Genomic DNA, 22130 nt, shown 5'->3' with positions numbered 1-22130 from the left:
GCGGGTAACTGTCAATCAATTAGCTGAGGACCCCCATGCGGGACATCCATGATGTCACTTGCAGTGGTGTAAAGTAAGTGCATTTACTCATGTACTGTACTTTTGAGTTATTTTTGAGTGGTGTAAACCACTCCTACAACTGGCTTTTGTGTGCAGAAAAAATGAGCATGGTTGCTATGTTCAAAATAATTTCTGACGTAATTAAATCACACCCGGGTGAACTGGATGACCGTAGCAACCATGCTCATTTTTTCTGCACAAAAAAAGCCAGTTGTGAAATCACATCCGGGTGTGATTTCATTACGTCAGATCAGAGCTGATCAGACTATATAATACCTTACCTTATATAATACCTCACATTGGTCACTCAGTTCACCCGGGTGTGATTTCATTACGTCAGACATTACGTCAGACCACAGCTGATCATGCTATATAAAACCTTACACCACTCAGTTCACACGGGTGTGATTTTTTACTTTACTGGAGTATTTCAAATTTCATTACTGTAACCTCTACTCCACTACATATCAGAGGCAAATATTACACTTAGTCAACAACAATTATTTGTAGATTTTGATTATTATTATTATTATTATCTACAAGCTCGCAATGCACATTGTGAGCTTGTATATCTGATACTTTCAAAATAAACTAAATTATATACATACATTTTAAAGGTGTAGGGAAACGGAAATGGTGGACATTTTATTTTGAAGTTTCATCTTGAAACACTGGCTCTGAAGTTTCTGAACCAATCAGAGCGTCGCATCCCTCCAGGCTATGGGGTCTCAAGGTCTGTGACTTCCTGCATGTGAATTTCGTTTGTAAATAATAATAAGTGACAGGGAGACTGGGGCAAAGACAGCGGATTATTTCTAACCTATACACAACCTATATACATATTTTAGCATGATGATTAGGTTTAAAACAAGTAATACACAGTCTGGATGTCATCTTGAATGAGATTAAAAACAGAGTAGGCCTAGTTCTTTAAACAACACCAGCTGTGGAGGAGGATTACAATGTATGGGAATCAAACTGGTGAGCTTAATTTTTACTGGCTTTTATCGATGTGTACACGTCATCACGCAGCACGTTTTCGTTTTCAGGAAGTAATTAAAATAATCACACCCGTGTGAACTGAGTGGTGCAACTACGTCACATACTAACCATAGCAACCATGCTCGTTTTTTTGGTACGAACACGTGTACATGGGTACAAAGCCAGTTGTTGGAGTGGTTTGCACCACTCAAAAATATTTGTATGGACTTTTTATATAAAATCACACATCCATTTTTGGCATCCATTGTTAGGTATGCCCATATGATGACCACGGATATGGTCTAAAAGTGTGAAAAACGTATCTTTCATTTCAATACGCCTTTAAAACTGGACATTCTGCATAACGAGTACTTTATACTTCTGGTACTTTAAGTGCATTTTGATACCAATATCCTTTTTATTTATATTTATATAAGTAAATTTGTAATTCTTGTGAGTGTATTTCTACAGTACATTGCAATACTGAAACTTTTCCTTAGGTAAAATCACACCCGCGTGAAGTGAGGGGCGCTCTTCTCAATCCCGCCAATCGCAATTTGTGCCCTCACTTTTGCATTACATTTTGTGTTTGCACAAACAATACAACTGAATTCATTGTCAATGGCATTGTCCCGTGTTTGGACAATGTCAAAGCTGGACATAGGAGGTGTTAGCTCCCCTCAAAAAATTAAATAACACACACACACACACACACACACACACACACACACACACACACACACACACACACACACACACACACACACACACACACACACACACACACACACACACACACACACACACACACACACACACACACACACACACAATATATATAATGTACTGTACTTTTATTCAGGGCCATATGTCTCTCTCTCTCCCATCAGGGAGAATAAGTTACAGAAGTTAAAGCTAGAAGGTCACTTAGATAACTCTGCTACCGTAGAACTTCCCCTTTCCATGATGAGTATTCATGAGCAGCCATTTCATACATTCTAGGAAGCAAAGCAAGCAGCCCAAGGAAAGCGACAAGTGTTACATACTAAAACTGATGGCTGATATATACACACTTACACACACACACACACACACACACAGACATAGTCGTGTGCCGGTGTGTGGCACACTGGTAAAAATAGCCGGTCCACAAGCTTGTAGATCTATTATTTCAGGCATATGACAATTGTAAATCAGGCTATAGAATTTAAAACATGGAGAATTTGTGTTACATAAATGGTAAATGGTGCATTTATATAGTGCCTTTATCCAAGGCTCTTATAGTCTGTGCAGTACATTAACCCATTCACAAACCCATTCATACACCGATGGCGGAGGAAACCATGCAAGGCACCGACCTGCACATCGGGAGCAATTGGGGATTCAGAGTCTTGCTCAAGGACAATTTCGACACTAATTCTGGGGAAGCCCGGAATCGAACTGGGAACCTTGCGGTTCCCATCCGGCCGCTCAGGAGCTAGAGCGGCCGCATGGCAACCGGAAGGTTCCAAGTTTGATCCCGGGCTCCCCCAGAATTAGAAAAAGACTGGTTGCAATTGGTTGCAATTGGTTCCCCCCACCATCGGTGTATGAATGTGTCCTATATTTACTGTATGCACCATTTACCATGTATCATTACTACGTTGTCGAGCGGCAATAATGAGAGCTTAACCGCAGCGCTCTGTGGATCCCTTTAGATTGCACAGGAGAGGCAGCTCAGTTCAGTCATGGCCTATTCAATTAAAGGAGCACTTCTCCTATTTTCAATCCTGTCTTCATGTAATTGGGCGTCACTAATGCTCTTTACAAAGATGACATGTTTTATGTCGACTCACTCTCGTGTCTCATTGTGGGGCAGTTAGGGGTTAAGTGTCTTGCTCTGGGACCATGCACTTGACACAGGGATTGAACCTGGGACATTCTGCTTCCCAGCCGGTGTGTGTGTGTGGGGTGAGGGGGGGCTCTCTACTCTACCAATTCACATCATCACCAACCACTAACAATCCCATGTGGGTCTACGGCCTCACTCAGACCTTTACAGCGTTGTGAGCGTCATGGCCGCCCCAATGCATTTCCAATGGAGGTCACATGGTCTGTTGTATGGCTTTCAGCTGTGTTTCGACTGCCCCCTCCCCCTCACAAATGTTGATGGTTTGACACAAATGTTGTGTCAAACCATGTGACCTCCATTGGAAATGCATTGGGGCGGCCATGACACTACACAACATTCATCCAACAAGCATAGAGCACTGCAGTAAAGGTCTGAGTGAGGCCTATAGGTGTAGCAGACAGTGGTGTCTAACTACTTAGTAACTATAACTACTGTAAGTACATTCACTCAAGTACTGTATTTTTTACTTATTTTACAGTATTTCCAATTTTCAATAATTTTACTTCTACTCAACTGACCACGTACTATACATCTCAGCAGCAAATATTGTACTTTTACTTCACTACAATTATTTGCAAACTTACTAGACACTTTGCTACAAGTTCACAATGTGTGAGCTTGTAGATCGCCAATTTTCAAAAGATTCGTTTTTATACATTTTATACGTTTGAAAATGTGTGACCCCAGGACTTCAGTGGAAGGTCTGGAAATAGACAAGACCTAATGATCAGGACTTCAGTGAAAGAAGGTCTAGAATTAGACCAGACCGACAGATCAGGACTTCAGTGGAAGGTCTAGAATTAGACCAGACCGACAGATCAGGACTTCAGTGGAAGGTCTAGAATTAGACCAGACCGACAGATCAGGACTTCAGTGGAAGGTCTAGAATTAGACCAGACCGACAGATCAGGACTTCAGTGGAAGGTCTAGAATTAGACCAGACCGACAGATCAGGACTTCAGTGGAAGGTCTAGTCTAGAATTAGACCACACCTAAAGATCAGGACTTCAGTGGAATGTCTAGAATTAGACCAGACCGACAGATCAGGACTTCAGTGGAAGTCGCCACAGGCCGTCCACACTACAGTGTGATAAGAAATCCCCTGCCGTTCGCAGGCTGCTGCAGTTTGCTGCCGACTGTCAAACTGTCACACTGTGTGATGTGCAGGGGGACCAGCGCCATTGACACACACACACACACACACACGTACACACGCAAAGACAGACTCACGCACAGACGGAAGCACGCACGCACACAGAAGCACGCACGCACGCAGAAGCGCGCACGCACGCAGAAGCGCGCACGTACGCAGAAGCGCGCAAGCACGCAGAAGCGCACACACACACACACACACACACACACACGTTTTGTATTACTACACTTGGAAGGACATTTTAGGACAAATAATGAAATGAATGTGAATAGTTTGCCATTCTCTTCCACTAAACGTAAAGCTGAAAACCTTCGATCTGCAACACCTGCTACAAGCTCACAACAACAACAACGCGTTGCTGTGAGTGTTTGTGTTTTGAAACATAAAACTAACGTTCGTTCCGTCGTGTGAGGACCAGGAAAATGGTTCTCACAATGTCCATCTATCAAATTCTACTACTGTATACTGTACTCCTGGGGGACAGTTGGTCCTCATTTGTATAGCACAGTAGCACACACACACACACACGTGCACGCACACACATCCAAAGAGCCCGTGCCTTTCATCGACAGACGGTGTATTATACTGAAAAGCTATTTTTTACATTTTGATCTAGCGCTTCTTTTAATCCATACGACACTGATTTTAATTGATTTCAACACGCTGCTATTTTCAGGCTTTTCTTTATGCGCTCTCACTCTCTCTTATTCCCCCTTAATTTGAAACGGCTAAACAGCGAAAGCCTGCGTTCACTTCCACCTCGCATGTGTGCGTTGTGAGAATTTAGTTTGATCGATGGATGGATCCATCTGTCTGTACATCTCTCTCTCTCTCTCTCTCTGGTGAAGTGTTGTCTCCACACTTTCTCTGCCCCTCCCCTCCCCCCTCCTCCCCTCTGCTCTGCTCTGGTCGCCGTAGAAACGGCTGATTCAGGCAGGGTGGGCGTGCGGCTCGAAGCCCCATGCGGTGCCAGAATAGTCAGCCATCATCATATCTGCTTCCGCACGCACGCACGCATGCATGCACGCACGCACGCACGCACGCACGCACGCACGCGCGCACGCACGCACGCGCGCACGCACACACACACACACGCACACACACACACACGCAGGCGCACACAGTATACCTTCGCTGCTTTGATACAGCTGCCTTTCAGATCATTCATTCACAGTGGCGTAAATATCATCGGTGCCCAGACGCCGTGGGGGCCATGAAGGAAGAAGAAGAAGAAAAAAAAGCCAAGGCGACAGTGAAAAGTTGACTCGGTCGCATGAAGACACCAAGGATTTATCAGTGATGTCACTGACTGACTGGTTTATAAACAGCTTCAAGTCCGTACTACTTCCTGGTTGCAAAACAGTGACATCACTGTCGAGTCCTTCATGGTATTTTTACCGTAGCCTTAGTTTTAACGTGTGTTCATGATCAGCAGCGTAACAACAACAAGCTGTAGCCTATTTTGTCACGTTCACTCTAACCTCGCCACGTTCACTCTAACCTCGCCACGTTCACTCTAACCTCGCCACGTTCACTCTAACCTCGCCACGTTCACTCTAACCTCGCCACGTTCACTCTAACCTCGCCATGTTCACTCTAACCTCACCGCGTTCACTCTAACCTCACCACGTTCACTCTAACCTCACCACGTTCACTCTTAGCCTGGCTAATAAGCCAGACTAATATCACACAACACTGTCGCGGTATATCAGTCTGGGCTGGCTCCACTTGGATTTCATTTCCCGGGGGGCGGGTTCAAACATTTTCTCTTTGACGCAATTGGTCAGAGCTACTGTCAGTCAAAAGTTTCAAGCATTGAACGTCACTGTACCAAAGCCCGCCCATATTGCATACCGTGTCCCGATTGGTCCGACCTGTTCTCGATTGTAGGAAAGAGGCGTGCTACTGAGCCTCGCCAGACCGAAATCCGCTGGTAGGCAACTTTTTTTTGCCAACGGCTGATTCGGTCTGGTTTATTAACCAGGCTAGTTCACTCTAGCCTCACCACGTTCACTCTAACCTCACCACGTTCACTCTAACCTCGCCACGTTCACTCTAACCTCGCCACGTTCACTCTAACCTCACCACGTTCACTCTAACCTCACCACGTTCACTCTAACCTCGCCACGTTCACTCTAACCTCACCACGTTCACTCTAACCTCGCCACGTTCACTCTAACCTCACCACGTTCACTCTAACCTCGCCACATTCACTCTAACCTCGCCACGTTCACTCTAACCTCGCCACGTTCACTCTAACCTCACCACCTCGGAGGAAAGCCTGGTCTATGTTACTCTAACCTGGCGTCACCAGGCTCTCCACCTCGGAGGAAAGCCTGGTCTGTGTTACTCTAACCTGGCGTCACCAGGCTCTCCACCTCGGAGGAAAGCCTGGTCTGTGTTACTCTAACCTGGCGTCACCAGGCTCTCCACCTCGGAGGAAAGCCTGGTCTGTTCACTCTAACCTCACGTCACCAGGCTCTCCACCTCGGAGGAAAGCCTGGTCTGTTCACTCTAACCTCACGTCACCAGGCTCTCCACCTCGGAGGAAAGCCTGGTCTGTGTTACTCTAACCTCGCGTCACCAGGCTCTCCACCTCGGAGGAAAGCCTGGTCTGTTCACTCTAACCTCGCGTCACCAGGCTCTCCACCTCGGTGTGATCCGGTCGGGAGCGGATGATATTGTTACGTCATGTTGTAGTCATTGTTTTGTAGACAATAATTTGCACCGGGGCCCATCACCATGATGTTACGCCACTGTTCATTCATTCATTCATTCTTTCGTTGGACTGTGTTTCTCCCAATAATACTTAAGGTCGATTCTAAAAAAGTTTTCTAAAACAGTCTTCTAAAAAACGTATGTTTGTTTCTCAATTCAACTTTTTCATGTCAAGGACCCCCAACATTATATATATACTGTATATATATATATATATATATATATATATATATATATATATATGGCCACCGAGCCCCACATCTCAAAATATTTAGACCCAGAAGGAAAGATTGAGTTGAGTATAAAATGTTCGCTTGCAAAAGCATAGATATATTCAAATGTTTTGTCACACTTTCTTCAACAAATAGCAGATCTACAAGCTCATATAAATGATGCGCTATGAGCATCTATTCTTAAATAGAAAGAAAAAAGGGGAAAAAAAACATAGCTAAAATCTAAAATGACAGAGATGCTTCCCCAGGTTTTAATTTTAAGTGAACAATAAGTCTTCATTCTGGCTGAAATTATTCCTGAGCCGAGATCCCGACCCAACTTGTTCACAACATGGACGCTGAATAAAAGCAGCTAGTCCTCATTTGCATATATGCCTCAGAGCATTTAATCAGAATAATTATGACACAAAGTGGGCCTGTCTGCTTGTTTTCTAACCAGAGGACCGGCCAAGCAGAGACAAACGATCATCAGCATGTTTACACTGATGTCTTCCTGTGAATATTAAAGAGATTTATTTCCTATTATAATTTTTATCCCACGATTTTGTAACCCATTTTTTACCCCTGTGTCAATTATCTAATGTGATCCTGGGATCTACACACCCTCCGCCAACCTGGGGAGAGCAACGGACTTGAACTCATGCTTCCTTCATGCATGAGTGTCCAAGTTGGCCAGGGGGAGGCAGTTTAGAGACCAGGATAAAGAGATTTATACCAACAGCCCTATCTACCAAAATGAAAATTCTTTTGAATTTAGCAGATCTACAAGCTCACACATTGCGATTTGCAAGCTTGTAGATTGGCTATTTTCAAATGGCCAAAATGTAGGGCTTTAGGTGGTAAATGTATGTTTTGTAATAGGCCTAATAATCAAAATCATGTAACTAAAGTTTTCATATAATTGGCTCTGAGATGTAGTAGAGTAGAAGTAAAACTATACTCGAAACAATACTCAAGTAAAGTACAAAATACAAATAGTATTTGTATTTTGTACTTTACTTGAGTATAAAAATGTACTTGAGTAGATCACTTGAGTAAATGTACTTACTGTGGTGTTACTTTACACCACTGGATGTCGGCATTGTTGGCAGTCAACAGCTGTTGCACTGCACACACACACACACACACACACACACACACACACACACACACACACACACACACACACACACACACACACACACACACACACACACACACACACACACACACACACACACACACACACACACACACACAATCATCTGGGACACGCATGCCAAGGTTGAAGCTTGCTGGCCGGCGATTTATTTTGTTTATTATGTTTGAAAATGTACTGTACTGAATTTGGACAGATGAATTCGCACAGGAGAACGGATAAGGTTCTGACGATCACGCCATCTCAAGTAATTGTGATTAGGCATGTTTTTTTTCAGACAAGAACTGACTGAAACATCTTTTTAAAAAGATATATTATTTTACTTACACAAATCCAATATTTACTTAATATAATAATATAATACAATATAGGGTTTTCTCGTATTCTCTTTTCAATATACGGGTAGTAGCAATCTTTTTTTAAATCATTCTCTTGCGAAGAGAATTCTCTTACAATTCTTGGAGACACATGGGTATTTCGGGGCGTGGCCCGGCATGGCCAAATCCACCATTATTGTTTAGGGCTAAAGACCATTGGAATTGCATTACGGCACCTACATTTGATGTTTTGTCTTCGTCCTACAGCAACACTACACTATGGTCAAGTATTGCAGTGGTTTTCAACCAGTGGTCCAGGGACCACCAGTGGTCCTTGAGGGCGTTCCAGGTGGTCCCCAGCTAAATTATAGAGAGTTGGTAACCACAATCGACCCTTATAGATCTTTAACTCTTGATAACGTAAAATTAAACCAAATGGACCCGTACGGGTCCATTTGGTTTCATTTTACACTCTCAAGAGTTAAATTATTGTTAAACATCTGCATTACTTACGTTAATTCACAAGAAGTCTACACAATTAGAGTATGTAGAAGAATTGTTATTTTGATCAACGTTTGCCTGTTATCTCTCCTAATGGTTCCAACATCGATACAGTATGAAAATGTGGACAGTTTCCGTGTTCCGTGGTTCAAATGCCGAATAAATAATGGGCCTTGATATGAAACGGGTTGAAAACCACTGAAGTATTGTCGGGAACTGCAAAAACAGCAGCAAGAGATACAAAACGGGATGCTCAAATGGACGTTTTCATTGTTCCCCATGAGCCACGAAAAGGAACTGGACACAGGTTCAGTAGCCTCGGAAACCCAGACGTTTTTATTTCCAGGGAGGAAAAAAAAGTCTGGGTCCGAGTCCACTTCAATTCGGCATAGAGTAGCGCAAACGTCGATCACTCTCTGCTGATTTCTGATCGTCTGCACCTTTGTTAAATTGACGCACACACGCACACCCGTACACACACACACACTCCTCTCTCTCTCTGTCGCTCTAATTAATTAGTCTCATGTCCAGCAGCTGCGCACAGTTTCTGCCGGCAGGATCCGCCGGGAGCTGCCTATGCCATAGAAAGCATAGGTGAGCTCCAGGCTACAGGTTCAGTAACACCCGCTGTCCACAGGGTGGAGCGGTAGACTAACATACAGTAGAATACCCTTTCTAAAACGGTTAGTCCCAATACTTGATTCTGATTGGCTGGTTACCGTCACGTGACCGGTGTAAATTTCACCGATAACCCACACCTTCAATCACTATATCATTCGCACCTGATTCCGCATCTCTGTAGCTGTACTGGGGAAGGGGAGCGCTTGATTACCTTACAAACCCATGCCGTGCGGGCGTCTAAGCACCGCCCGGCTCATATGACTGTGAATGTGTGGCTCCAGGCAGCCCCGTAAAGACATCAAGCGCTATTCTCCCGTCACATAGGCTACTTGCCGAGCAAAACAAGGAAGTGATGTGGCTCGCTCTGGTGGTGCAAAGCGTAGCTACTTTTGTGAATTTAATAGTTGTATTTAGGTTAATATTGCTATATGTTTGTAACCGTTTTAGAAAAGCAATAAGCCACTCGAGGCCCCAGCTTACCGGGTATTTTACAATGGCTGGGGGGTAGAAGACCCTCCGCTCCGCGTCGGGTCTGCCTACGCCCCCAGCCATTGTAAAATACCCGGTAACCTGAGACCTCTCGTGGCTTATTGCTTAAGTAACACCAACCTGTTTATACCGAGCTAAAGGGCGAGCCCTTCAAAGTAAACTAAAACAGTCACTAAAACAACAGTTTAATGAAACTAACCACGAAAAAAAAGGAATTTTCACACAAAAAACAACAACTTTGGACGACTTCTGCACTGCTTACCACTGGTTTCAACTAACTGTTTAGTGTGTAGCCCTATTTCAAAATGGTGCAGACCACGTCCTGAATGAAACGTAACGCGTGACGCATGTGTAGGCGAAATAATTCTCTTCACCCTCTGCTGTATAAAATCGATTACATTTTCACCAGTTTAAATAGTTTTGCGATAAATCGTTACATGCCTAATTGCTAATAACTAGTAGGTGTTGACTGAATCCCCACCGTGGCTGAAATAAATAAGCTGGCAGGCATTTTGAAATGGATTACAGTCACAGAGTGTCATCTAAATGGCTGTCTCATGATTCACCGCTCTGCTGTAATCTGGTAATGAATGACACTGCCTGCCTGGTGACAGAGATTGGTGACAGTGAGGGTGATTATGTCGTTGCTGCAACACACATAACACCTGAGCACTGTGTGGTGGAAAGCAACTAAGTACATTTCTTTAAGTATACTGTACTTAAGTGCGATTTTGAGGTGTTTGTACTTTACTGGAGTATTTCAGATTTGCAGTACTTTTACTTGTACTCCCACTACATTTTAGAGGCAAATTTTGTACTTTTACTCCATTACAATTATTTGAAAACTTTAGTTACTTTGTAGATTTTCATTTTGATTATAAAACATACAGTAACCACTTCAGCCCTATATAGCCTACATTGTGATATTACATGCACTAGTCCGACAACCAATAGTCCGACACCCCAACAGCACCACTCAGTTCAGACTGGTCCCATTTTACTTCTAGTAGTCCACTAAATCTCAGATGGAAATATTGCACATTTTACTCGATACATTTGGCAGTTTAGCTACTATACTTTTTGGATTTAGATTTCAGAACATGCATTAACCTCCAGCCCATTTTCAATTTGAAAATAGCCGATCTACAAGCTCACAGCACGTTGTGATAGATGTGCTGTTTTCAAAAAATATTTGTGCATATTTTGTACAGCTTGTGAAACGGGACATTCTGCATAATGAATACTTTCTTAATTTGGTAAGTGTTGATGCCATGCCATGCCAATTTCTTTTTTTGTGTTTCTATATTACAGTAGATACTTTTACTTAAAACAAGTAGTCTTTCCACCACTGACACCTGGGCACTGGGAGCACCCACAGGGTGAGCCACTAAGAGGGCTGCGCTGTGCGTTAGAGAGGTTATTAATAATGTAACATACCATAAACCCCATGCCTATTAATAATGGATACACCGTGACCTTTTCTCTTACATAAGGTCGATGATGCAGAATGGAGGAGAGACGGTAAAGATGGAAGTGTATTATGTGCAGTGTGTGCCATGACTGTCACTTCACATATTATACATTCACTTGTTGTTTGTTTATCTTTAATATGTTTTATTTAAAAAGGATATAGTGAGAGTCAGTAAAACATGTGAAGGTGCCCGGTCATTATTGACCTGGCATCCTATAGTTATGTACAGATTATTGTATTATTTTCATTCTACTGATGGATGGATGATCCTATATGACTATTTCTATGCAGTTGAATACCTTGTGTTGTCCTTGCCTACAAACATGATTTTTTTTGTGTGTGTGTGACAAGGAAGACCTTTTTAATAACTCAGGAAAAAGGGGGGAAAAGAAAGAAAGATAGAAAGAAAGAAAAAAGCCAAATTGTAAAAAGTTAGAAAATAGCCAATCTACAAGCTCACACCGGCTGGCCATGCGTTGTGAGCTTGTAGATCGACTATTTTGCAACATGTATCTGTGGAACAGAGTCAAACTAACAAACTGGGGGGGGGGGGGGGGTAATTAACCATTACGAACAGGGAGATAGATATACAATAACAACCCCCATGGGCAACAGAACTAATAGCAGCGCCCACCGGTGGTGCTGGGGTGGTGGTGGGAGAAAACAGCCACATAACAACACACCAGGGACACATATTATACGCAGAATGAACACAGACCTAGGTGAGCTTAAAATAACCCGCCCAAATTGGTCAGTTAATTGCCAGTTAATTGCCACGTCAGCGAATGACGTATGGCAACATGGTAATGCCCATGTGTGTGTAACCTCTCGAGTGTATTCTGTCTGAACTAGCCCGCAAGCTACGCATCATTGGTGAATATCAGTTAACAGCTCATGGCCGTATTTGGCCCTCGAAAAGCGCGGGGTGTCATGTGTGTTTACAGACACAGCAAAGAAAGAAGTACACAGAGTTAAATCACAGCATTTTGACATGGTTTTTGTAACAGGAAGTAAGGCGCTGCGCCTCACAGCAGTGGCTCCGCGCGGGAAGGACCCATATGGGTCTGTCTCCCACGGCGCCTGATTAAATTAAGAAGGACCCCATGGGTCCGTCTCCCACCGCGCCTGATTAAATTAAGAAGGGCATTTGTATTCACCGAGGAGGAGATGAAGGCAAACACTACATCTGTTGATTTTTTTTAAGTCCCTGAGAAATACAGCTTCTGACTTTGTTATGTTGCATCAATGAGTGTGTCACTGCTCGTCTTTCTGTGCTTCTCAACCTTTTAGATCTGCTATTTTCACTGAAGATATTTAACTCATTCACTGCCAGAGTTTCTCTACAACAGTCTAGAGACACTTCCAGCGTTTGTGAGTGTTTTAACTAATCTTCCAAGGCCCACAGAATATTTTGTTCTATGACGATCTAAACACCAAATATCTCAAAAAAGGAATAGAGCTACTTTCACCGTGATGTTCCATTCTTTAGTTATTGGTTATTTTTTACCTATACTATTATTTTTTAGATCACGTTCTTTCCGGGTGTACTCTTCTTCGGAAGTCCTGGGATCACTCACAGGTTGCGGAAGAGCGCCGCCATCTATCGCAAACACTGAAAACACCAAATGACGTACACATGTGCCAATGGCAATCTGTGTATTGGATTGAAATGATGTACGCCTTAACACAATCAGCACCGGGATTCCTTCAAAATAGTAGTTCTGGGGTGCCGGGAAAACATGGCCGCTTTTACTCTGTAAAGCCCCCCTCCTTCTTCCGGAAAAAAACGGAGATATTTTTTTGCTTGCTTACCTCGCTAAGAATCAAATACACTAGTATAAAGCCCTGAGGGACTCTGGTAAACCATATATTCTACGTCAACTACTTTCTGTTGCTTATCTTCTTGAACACTAAATTGTCCAATTTTCCTAACTTTAAAGTGCCTGCAGGCCCCGGCCAATAGGAGGCTTTAAAGTGCTTGCCGGCCCCGACCAATACGAGGGGATTCACAACGTCCTCAGAATCCAATTTGGGACACAGATTGCTTGTAGAACAAAAGAGAAATGCCCTTGCCAGACTCTTGGAGGGAAAACCAACGAAGCGCCAGCGGATGGAAATGGTCTGCTGCCGTCTAGGGGCAGAAATCTTCTCCATATTTCAGTGTTCCATTTCATTTTTTTTAAATGAACGCCCTGCTCACTGCCATACTTCATCATACAAGAATGTTGCACAAAAGTGCATTGTGACGCATTATGAGTCTGTAGATCGGACATTTTCACTATTTTGAATCGTAAAATAGTGGGTCGGCGGTGGTTCAGGGGTAGAGTGCCTGGATGGTAACCGCAAGGTTGCCAGTTCAAACCCGGACTCCCCCAGAGTTACTGTCGAAGTGTCCTTGAGCAAGACACTGAACCCCTAATTGCTCCTGTGCTAGTTGGTGCCTTGCATGGTTTCCCCCGGCATCGGTGTATGAATGTGTGTGTGAATGGGTGAATGTAATGCACAATCTCTGTAAAGCGCCTTGGATAAAGGCGCTATATAAATGCACCATTTACCATTTTGGACTTAAAGATTTCCAACTACAGTAAATGCTTTAAGATCCTCAGCCCTCCACTCACACGGCTTCAGACACTTAGACAGTGGTGGAAAGTACATTTACTTAGGTACTGTACCATTTTGAGCTATTTATACTTTACTTGAGTGTTTCCAATTTCCAGTACTTTTACTTCTACTCCACTACATCTCAGAGGCAAATATTGTACTTTTACTCCACTACAATTATTTGAAAACTTCAGTTACTTATACAGTACTTTGTAGATTGTGATTATTATTACAAAACATACATTAACCACTTCAGCCCTATATACATTTTGACCATTTGAAAATAGTCGATCTACAAGCTCACAATGCGTCACGATGCAACACATTGTGAGATTGTAGATCTGCTATGTTCAGAAGATTTTGAAATAATGAGTACATCTTAGTAGTTCTCCATTGCAGTATTGATACTTTTACTTAAGTAAAAAAAATGAATACTTTTTCCACCACTGCACTTACACAGCAGTGGTGGAGAAAGCTAACCTGACTCCGCCAGATTGCGGCAGTATTGAGTTCACCAGTTCCCTCCTCCTGCCTGCATCTGGGATCTCTCAAGCAGAAACGATGAACCGGAAGCAGCGGGACAAACATTTGATATCTCCATAATCATTTCGAGTTGTAGTCTTGTTAGGTTGTGTTGTGGCATGCGCATACAGCCGCATATCGCTCCGGACAGAATTGGACCGGAGTACATCATCTCTGCCTGAGAGTTCCCAGACTCTCCCTGCTGGCAGAATGCAAATGTTGTCCAGCAGGGGGAGTGGTTTCACCAGGCTAGGAGAAAGCAGTAGCTCTCAAACTTTTTCATGTCAAGTACTGCCAAATCAAACTTTCCAAAACAAACTTTTTCATAGCAAGGACGCCCACCAACGCCAAATTGGAATAATGCTCCTTCTGAACAATGACACTGCAACCAAATCAGGGGTTCATCAATATATCCGTAAATGGTGCATTTATACAGTGCCTTTATCCAAGGCGCTTTACATAAGGTATAGATTGTGCATTACATTCACCCATTCGCACGCACATGCATACACTGATGGCGGAGGAAACCATGCAAGGCACCAACCTGCACATCGGGAGCAATTAGGGGTCCAGAGCCTTGCTCAAGGACACTTCGACACAAACTCAGGGGGAGTCCGGGAAAGAAACTAGGAAACGTCTGGTTCCCAAACGACAACTCTACCCGTGAGCCACTGCTGGCATTTCCCGTACATGTGTGTCCATGGCACAGACTTGACACTTGGTCTTGTCTTAGTTGTCACATTTCATCCCAAGAAGTCACAATATGCATTTCGGGGAATGAGAGTGTGTTGTTTGATACGAAAATAACCCACAGGAACAAAAAAGAAGTAAAGTTACGCCACTGGGTTGTTGTAACAGATTGTGGGACCTATACACTACAGTATCTTGAAGAAAAGAGAAGCAAGCATCCATATGAGTAATTCAACATAATGTATTGGGTGCACGGTTCAGGTAGATACAGTCCATAGAAAAGAATACCAGCACTCACGTTATATCCAATACGCTTCTTCCTATTGGATATAACGTGATTAAAAAAAGGATAAAAAAAAAATCCTATTGGATCTAACGTTGAGTGCTGGTATTCTTTTCTATGGACCTACAGCATTGTGACAGGTACAGTACAAAGCAGTCACATAATACTGCAAAGATGCACTCTTTACAGTTATAGTGGTGCACATTAACTGGCTGATTCTCCTCATAAATTACCATGACAAAAAGGCAACCGAATTTCAATTCCACAAACGCAACATGTAAAGAGAGAAGTGAAGGGGAAGACTTTAAGAAGTTTTAGTAGTGCAGTGTGTGCTTGCCAAGGCACCGACTCCACAGCCCTGATGATAAACGAGTCTATATCCCGCCCTTCACCAGCTTCAAAACCCCATGGAACTCTCTCCCCCCCCCCCCCCCCCCCCCCGCCCCATGCACCTATTTAGTGCTGCCAACAGAATCTATATGCCTGGCAGGAGCCATCCAACAGAGTAATGGGATGTAAAGCATGACAATCCATTCTGACTGGGTTTGCGTTCAGGAAGAAAGAGGCTCGCAAACTTTTAAGACGTGTGACTTCCCTACTAAACAGGGAACGCAGCTGCGTCATAGATTTGAGTTATTCTACATTAAAATTGGCTTAACTCATTAACTACCTGAGTTTCTGTAACATAGCCTATTGTAGCCCTTGCCAGTGTTTTTGAGCGTTTTTACTAATCTTTCAAGACCCACAGAATATCTTTTGTTCTGTAACTATGTCGAACACCGAATGTTTCAAAAGAAAGGCGAGTGTCTCTACTTTTATCGGGAAAAAAGTGTGTCACCGCAATGTTCCATTCTTAAGTTACTGGCAGTCGATATATAGCTTGTTTAAGAAGTGGCCACATGGACCATCCATGCTGGCTCTGCCTAAAATTGTGACATCCCATTAGTACGGCTACGTGGCTTCCGTGTGCGGTTAGGGACAGGGTTAGTCATGGGGACAGTTGGACCAACGCGTGCGGTTAGGGGACAGGGTTAGTCATGGGGACAGTTGGACCAACACGTGCGGTTAGGGGACAGGGTTAGTCATGGGGACAGTTGGACCAACGGGACGTAGGAATAATGGGTTGTTGGAACAATGACACGGTGCTTACAACATAAATTTCACTTTAACTGTACATGAAGCGGTGCCTGTGGACAGTGGGTGTGGTGGATGCATCTTGCTGTTCCATGCTAAGATCCATTAAAAGATATCACACACCTAACACCCCAACAACAAGTATGGTCAACTTCCACCTGCCAGTGAGAAGCTCACAGAGGGCAAGTGTGTGTGTGTGTGTGTGTGTGTGTGTGTGTGTGTGTGTGTGTGTGTGTGTGTGTGTGTGTGTGTGTGTGTGTGTGTGTGTGTGTGTGTGTGTGTGTGTGTGTGTGTGTGTGTGTGTGGATTAGGTGGTCTTTGTGGGAGGGCATCAGCCAAAAAGGTTGAGAACTGCTGCTTAGTATAGAAAGCTGTTCAGAAAACAAGAAAACCGAGGTTAGAAACAGTGGTTTTCAAAAATAGCAGATGTACTGTGCGACTGTGCTTGACACACTGTGAGTTTGTATATCTGCTATTTTCGAACAATCGAACATCTTGAAAGTGTTTATTTACACAAATCTTCTCTTCTGTGGGTCCTTAATGGCACAAAAAGTTTAAGAACTACTAGATTCAGAAAGCATTTTATAGAAAGGGCCTCAGGTCTTCACGGGTAAAGCAGAAAGATATCTTCTTTCTTTGCTTTACGGCAACATATTAATGGTTATCGAGCAGCGTTTCTCTTATTGACTTTACTCTCACTGCACACAGTAGGAGGTGATGAATTCATTGAAGCTGTGTGAGCGGGACACCAGTCACTGAGGAGTTAGCTATATATGGATAGATATATCCACCGAGAGGGGTGGAAAACTGGAAATCGGTTGAATAGAGCCTATGCGTGTGACATCATCCTCATACCCGGACGTTATGCGGGAACGCCTACTGAGTGGCAAAAAAACTACTTTCTGCCCTTGACAGCCCATGCATACATCCAAACAGAAAAGTCCTATCTTATTGGATTATACAACGTTAAACTCACCAACATTGCAGCTGTACGGAAACCTCATAAAGTCAATACAAGCTTCCACAGCAGCAACAAATTTCCATGGAGCAAAAATGCGGTTGTTGTTTTTTCGCTGTGACGTCGAATTTTGTGGACATTCGCTGGCGAATGCTACACCTCTGACCAATCAAAATGCAGCCCAAACTGAGTTTTCTATAAACAGCGTTCACAGTAGTTGTGAACGTGCCTGCTGTGATTGTGAACAGAGCAGCAGCCGGCCCACAGCTGGGAGCCCACTGCACCCTCGCCTCTTCTCCACGTTATTAACCTACCCTCCACCACACCAGAGCTGTTGGGGGGGAGCGGGGCACTTGTGTGTGAGCAGCAGCCACACTCCACTACACCAGCGCTGTTTGGGGGGGGGGAGCGGGGCACTTGTGTGTGAGCAGCAGCCACCCTCCACTACACCAGCGCTGTTGGGGGGGAGCGGGGCACTTGTGTGTGAGCTGGGCGAAGTACAACAATGTGCAAACACAGCAGCAAGATTCGTGAGTTGCTGTGATAGGAGAAGGATATCAAACGGAACACAACCACCCTAAAGACTAATCATTGTGTATATTCCTGCACTATACCTGCATCCAGTGATCTTGGTACAATATAGAAATTGATCTATTGAAGATTCTGACGTTCAAATGTACATCTTTTTTGTTTTGATTGTATTGCTGTATTGTTGTATTGTGCTTTCTGCTTTGGCAATGTAAACGTATGTTTTATCATGCCAATAAAGCCCTTTGAATTGAATTGAATTGAATTGAATTGTAAGCAGCAGCCACCCTCCACTACACCAGAGCTGTTGGGGGGGAGCGGGGCACTTGTGTGTGAGCAGCAGCCACCCTCCACTACACCAGAGCTGTTGGGGGGGAGCGGGGCACTTGTGTGTGAGCAGCAGCCACCCTCCACTACACCAGAGCTGTTGGGGGGGGGGGAGCGGGGCACTTGTGTGTGAGCAGCAGCCACCCTCCACTACACCAGAGCTGTTGGGGGGGGGGGGGGGGAGCGGGGCACTTGTGTGTGAGCAGCAGCCACCCTCCACTACACCAGCGCTGTTGGGGGGGAGCGGGGCACTTGTGTACGAGCAGCAGCCACCCTCCACTACACCAGAGCTGTTGGGGGGGAGCGGGGCACTTGTGTGTGAGCAGCAGCCACCCTCCACTACACCAGAGCTGTTGGGGGGGAGCGGGGCACTTGTGTGCGAGCAGCAGCCACCAACGGGCTCTGCCAAACTTTGGTCAACTCAAATGCCATTGCATCGTTGTATGTCTATCTATAAAGGCACCATGTCTCTGTACGTCTGTCTGTACGTACGTGTGTACTGCTGTAATCCACATAACCCAAGAACCGTTCGCCCCACCACTTTCCAGAACCGCCACAAAAGGCCTCTGCCCATGGTCCATATATGGAGCTGGCCTGTTCTGACATCACAACACTCCATATTTGGGCATGCCTGACACAGAACTCCATATATAGGAATAAAGGGACACAGAGAGACAGATCCACAATATAAATTATGGGCATTATGGGCATAAAAAGGACACAGACAGATGGGTGGAACGGGTACTCTGACACGGGTACACCGGGTATTGCATAGCCGGGTGGGGCATGGATCTACAACTTCCATCGTTATCGACTCGGTGCTCTACTCTAATTGGGTCCATTGTTTTCCCATTTCTAGAAAAAGTATGACTAATAGTTTTTGGACATACAAGGTCCCCCCCCCCCCCCCTCCCCATAGCGACAACATGATAGTAGTGGATCAATGAAAGGGCGTGCAGCAGCAGCTGTTGTCGTGTGTATAATATCAACAACGAAAGCCTGACCACAGGCAGACATTAACGTTCTCATAATGGGGGATCAATCTCGGTCCGCTGGCACAAGACAAGGACTGGCCAAGGCAGGCAGGTGCTCTGCTGTGCTGTGCCAAGCAGAGGGATGAGTGCCTGTGTGTGGCTTAAACATGCTCTTCATCTTAGCCAGCCCATCCTAGAAGGGAACGGGACGGGTCACGGGATGGGTTGTCCAGGCTAGCATCCAGCTTCCTCCTCATCCTCCCCTCTGCAACCACCTCCACATAACTCCAACTAGCTAGCTTTCCTCACCAGCTCGCTCTGTCAGGGTACATACTGAGTGTGGAATCATGGATACATGCAGCCATTTTAATTACTTCCTTCCACGGGTCTTACCTCTTCTACGAATAATGAAGGCTCTGGTCTGATGTAGCTCTGGTGTAGGTAGCATAGTTGTGGTTCTAGAGTAATTTTAATTTCAAGGACCTTTCATAACTATTTTTTAAAGTTTTCTTTGGCTTTCTTGCCTTTATTGATAGACATACAGTAGCTTGACAGGAAACGGTGAGAGAGATGGGTGGGAAGAAGTTTGTCTGGATTGGGATTCGAACCCGCGACACACTGTCATGCTGGATTACCAGCCAAGGTGCCTGGACCGCTAGACCCAGGCCAGGTTCCGTTCTACATTCCCCCCCCCCCCCCCCCGTTCTAAACTTTAAGGGTTCTGAACCAATTCATTTTCAGTGTAAACAATCTGAACTGGTTGAATATTAGGATGGGGAAAAATAACACCACATGTAAGGTGCTATAATTCAGAGGTAACCTGACTCCGCCAGATGGGACAGCAGAGAGTACACTGGGTCCCGCCAATCAGCAGCAGCTATCCCGCCTCTAGCTGCTGCTGATTGGCCAGGCCGTTTTGTGGCCGGGCATCAAGTCTGCCTGAGAGTTCCCAGATGGGAGCAGGAGGGGGGAACCCAGTGTACTCTCTGCTGCCCCATCTGGCGGAGTCAGGTTAATTCAGGGGTGCCATGGATTAAAAAGTTATTTACAGGGGTGCCCTGAGCCAAAGAAGTTTGAGAACCAATGGCGTACAGGGTGAACAGGAAGGCTAAATGGATGGTTCCTTGGGGGGGGGGGGGGGGGTTCTCGGCACTACATCACCTGTCAGGCTGCCCTGCATCCTGATGTACTGTGCTCTGCTTGAAGTTGCTGACCTGGCTGTAGGTAGATCTGCCAGATATACAGGCTCTCAACACGATCACGATGGGATACGTTGTGAGCTTGTAGATCTGCTATTTCCAAAACAAACTCTTGAATATTTCTGAAACATTTTTGCAACTAAATATCTTGCACGTCGGGGGGGGGGTCCCTCCCCCTCAGTCCCTGTAGGCAGGGGTCTGTGGCAAAATAGATATTCATTTGTGGTTCTTTGGGGTGTTAAACATCACAGGAAAAAAAGGTCTTGAATTCAGCTCGTGTGGTATAGGTGGCCTTACTTCAGTCATGTGGTATAGGTGGCCTTACTTCAGTCATGCGAGTGTTAAAGGATACAGAAATAATCCTGGGGACTTGTTTGCATTGTGGTCCTATATACTGTATGTGTATCTCAAAGCTCTCTTCAATTTGGAATATTTTGTTTCCAAATGACCGTTTAGGAAAATCAAGTCGTTTCTGAAGTGTTGCCTCTGTCGATTCTCTGTCGCTTGGCTGTCTGCTTTAATGACTGATGAGTAATTCTCTCCTGAACGCCATTTAGGGTCCCTTGATTAGTCACAACGTGTCGGTCATTAACTCGCTCATTTTGAGCTCATTGTCGCAGTGAGAGCTGATCATTGCAGGCTTGTCTGTTGTGTAATGGTTGCCTAATCAAGTGGATCCCTATTCCCTACGCTGCTTTCTTTGGGAGCCCTCCCTTTTCAAGATCACGCACGCACGCACGCACGCACGCACGCACGCACACACGCACGCACGCACGCACGCACACACGCACACACACTACTTCTAATAACAAAAAATAGCAGATACAAGATCTACAATTTAGCCTACAGTTTTTTACAAATGAAAAATACATTTTTAATGACCCGGCCACAACAGCTCTGCCAATGGAGCTTTAGCTTTATTGGCACAGTAGATTGTTCCCCCGGTTTGCAGAGTGTGAAACTGCAGGGGGGTTCCATGCCAGCTCGGTGCGTCTACCGTAGTCGGCAGTACATGGAGAGGAGGTTGTGCGGCATGAGGGTCCGTAATGTGTGGAGCGCGAGGACTGGGGTTCGATTCCTGTTAGCTAGTGGCAGTAGTGGGAATCACTATAAACTCGGCTCAAAGTTTTTGTGCCAGAATCTTTCAAATGCCGGACTTCTCCACATATTTCATTTTTGGCACCCCTCCAAGGGGGGGCCGGGCCCCCACTTTGGGGAACACTGCCCTATATAAGCCGTCTGTAACATTTCAAACAAACTTCCGTCAACACCAAAGGTCCTGACTCATTCTGGTTCCATTGGAGAGTACATGGCACTCGGTGTCAGAGTGCTGTCGGTCTG

Source organism: Electrona antarctica (assembly GCF_951216825.1).
Source record: "Electrona antarctica genome assembly, chromosome: 2".
Taxonomy (NCBI): domain Eukaryota; kingdom Metazoa; phylum Chordata; class Actinopteri; order Myctophiformes; family Myctophidae; genus Electrona; species Electrona antarctica.
The sequence above is the reverse complement of the archived record's forward strand: the minus strand, read 5'-3'. Positions refer to the sequence as shown.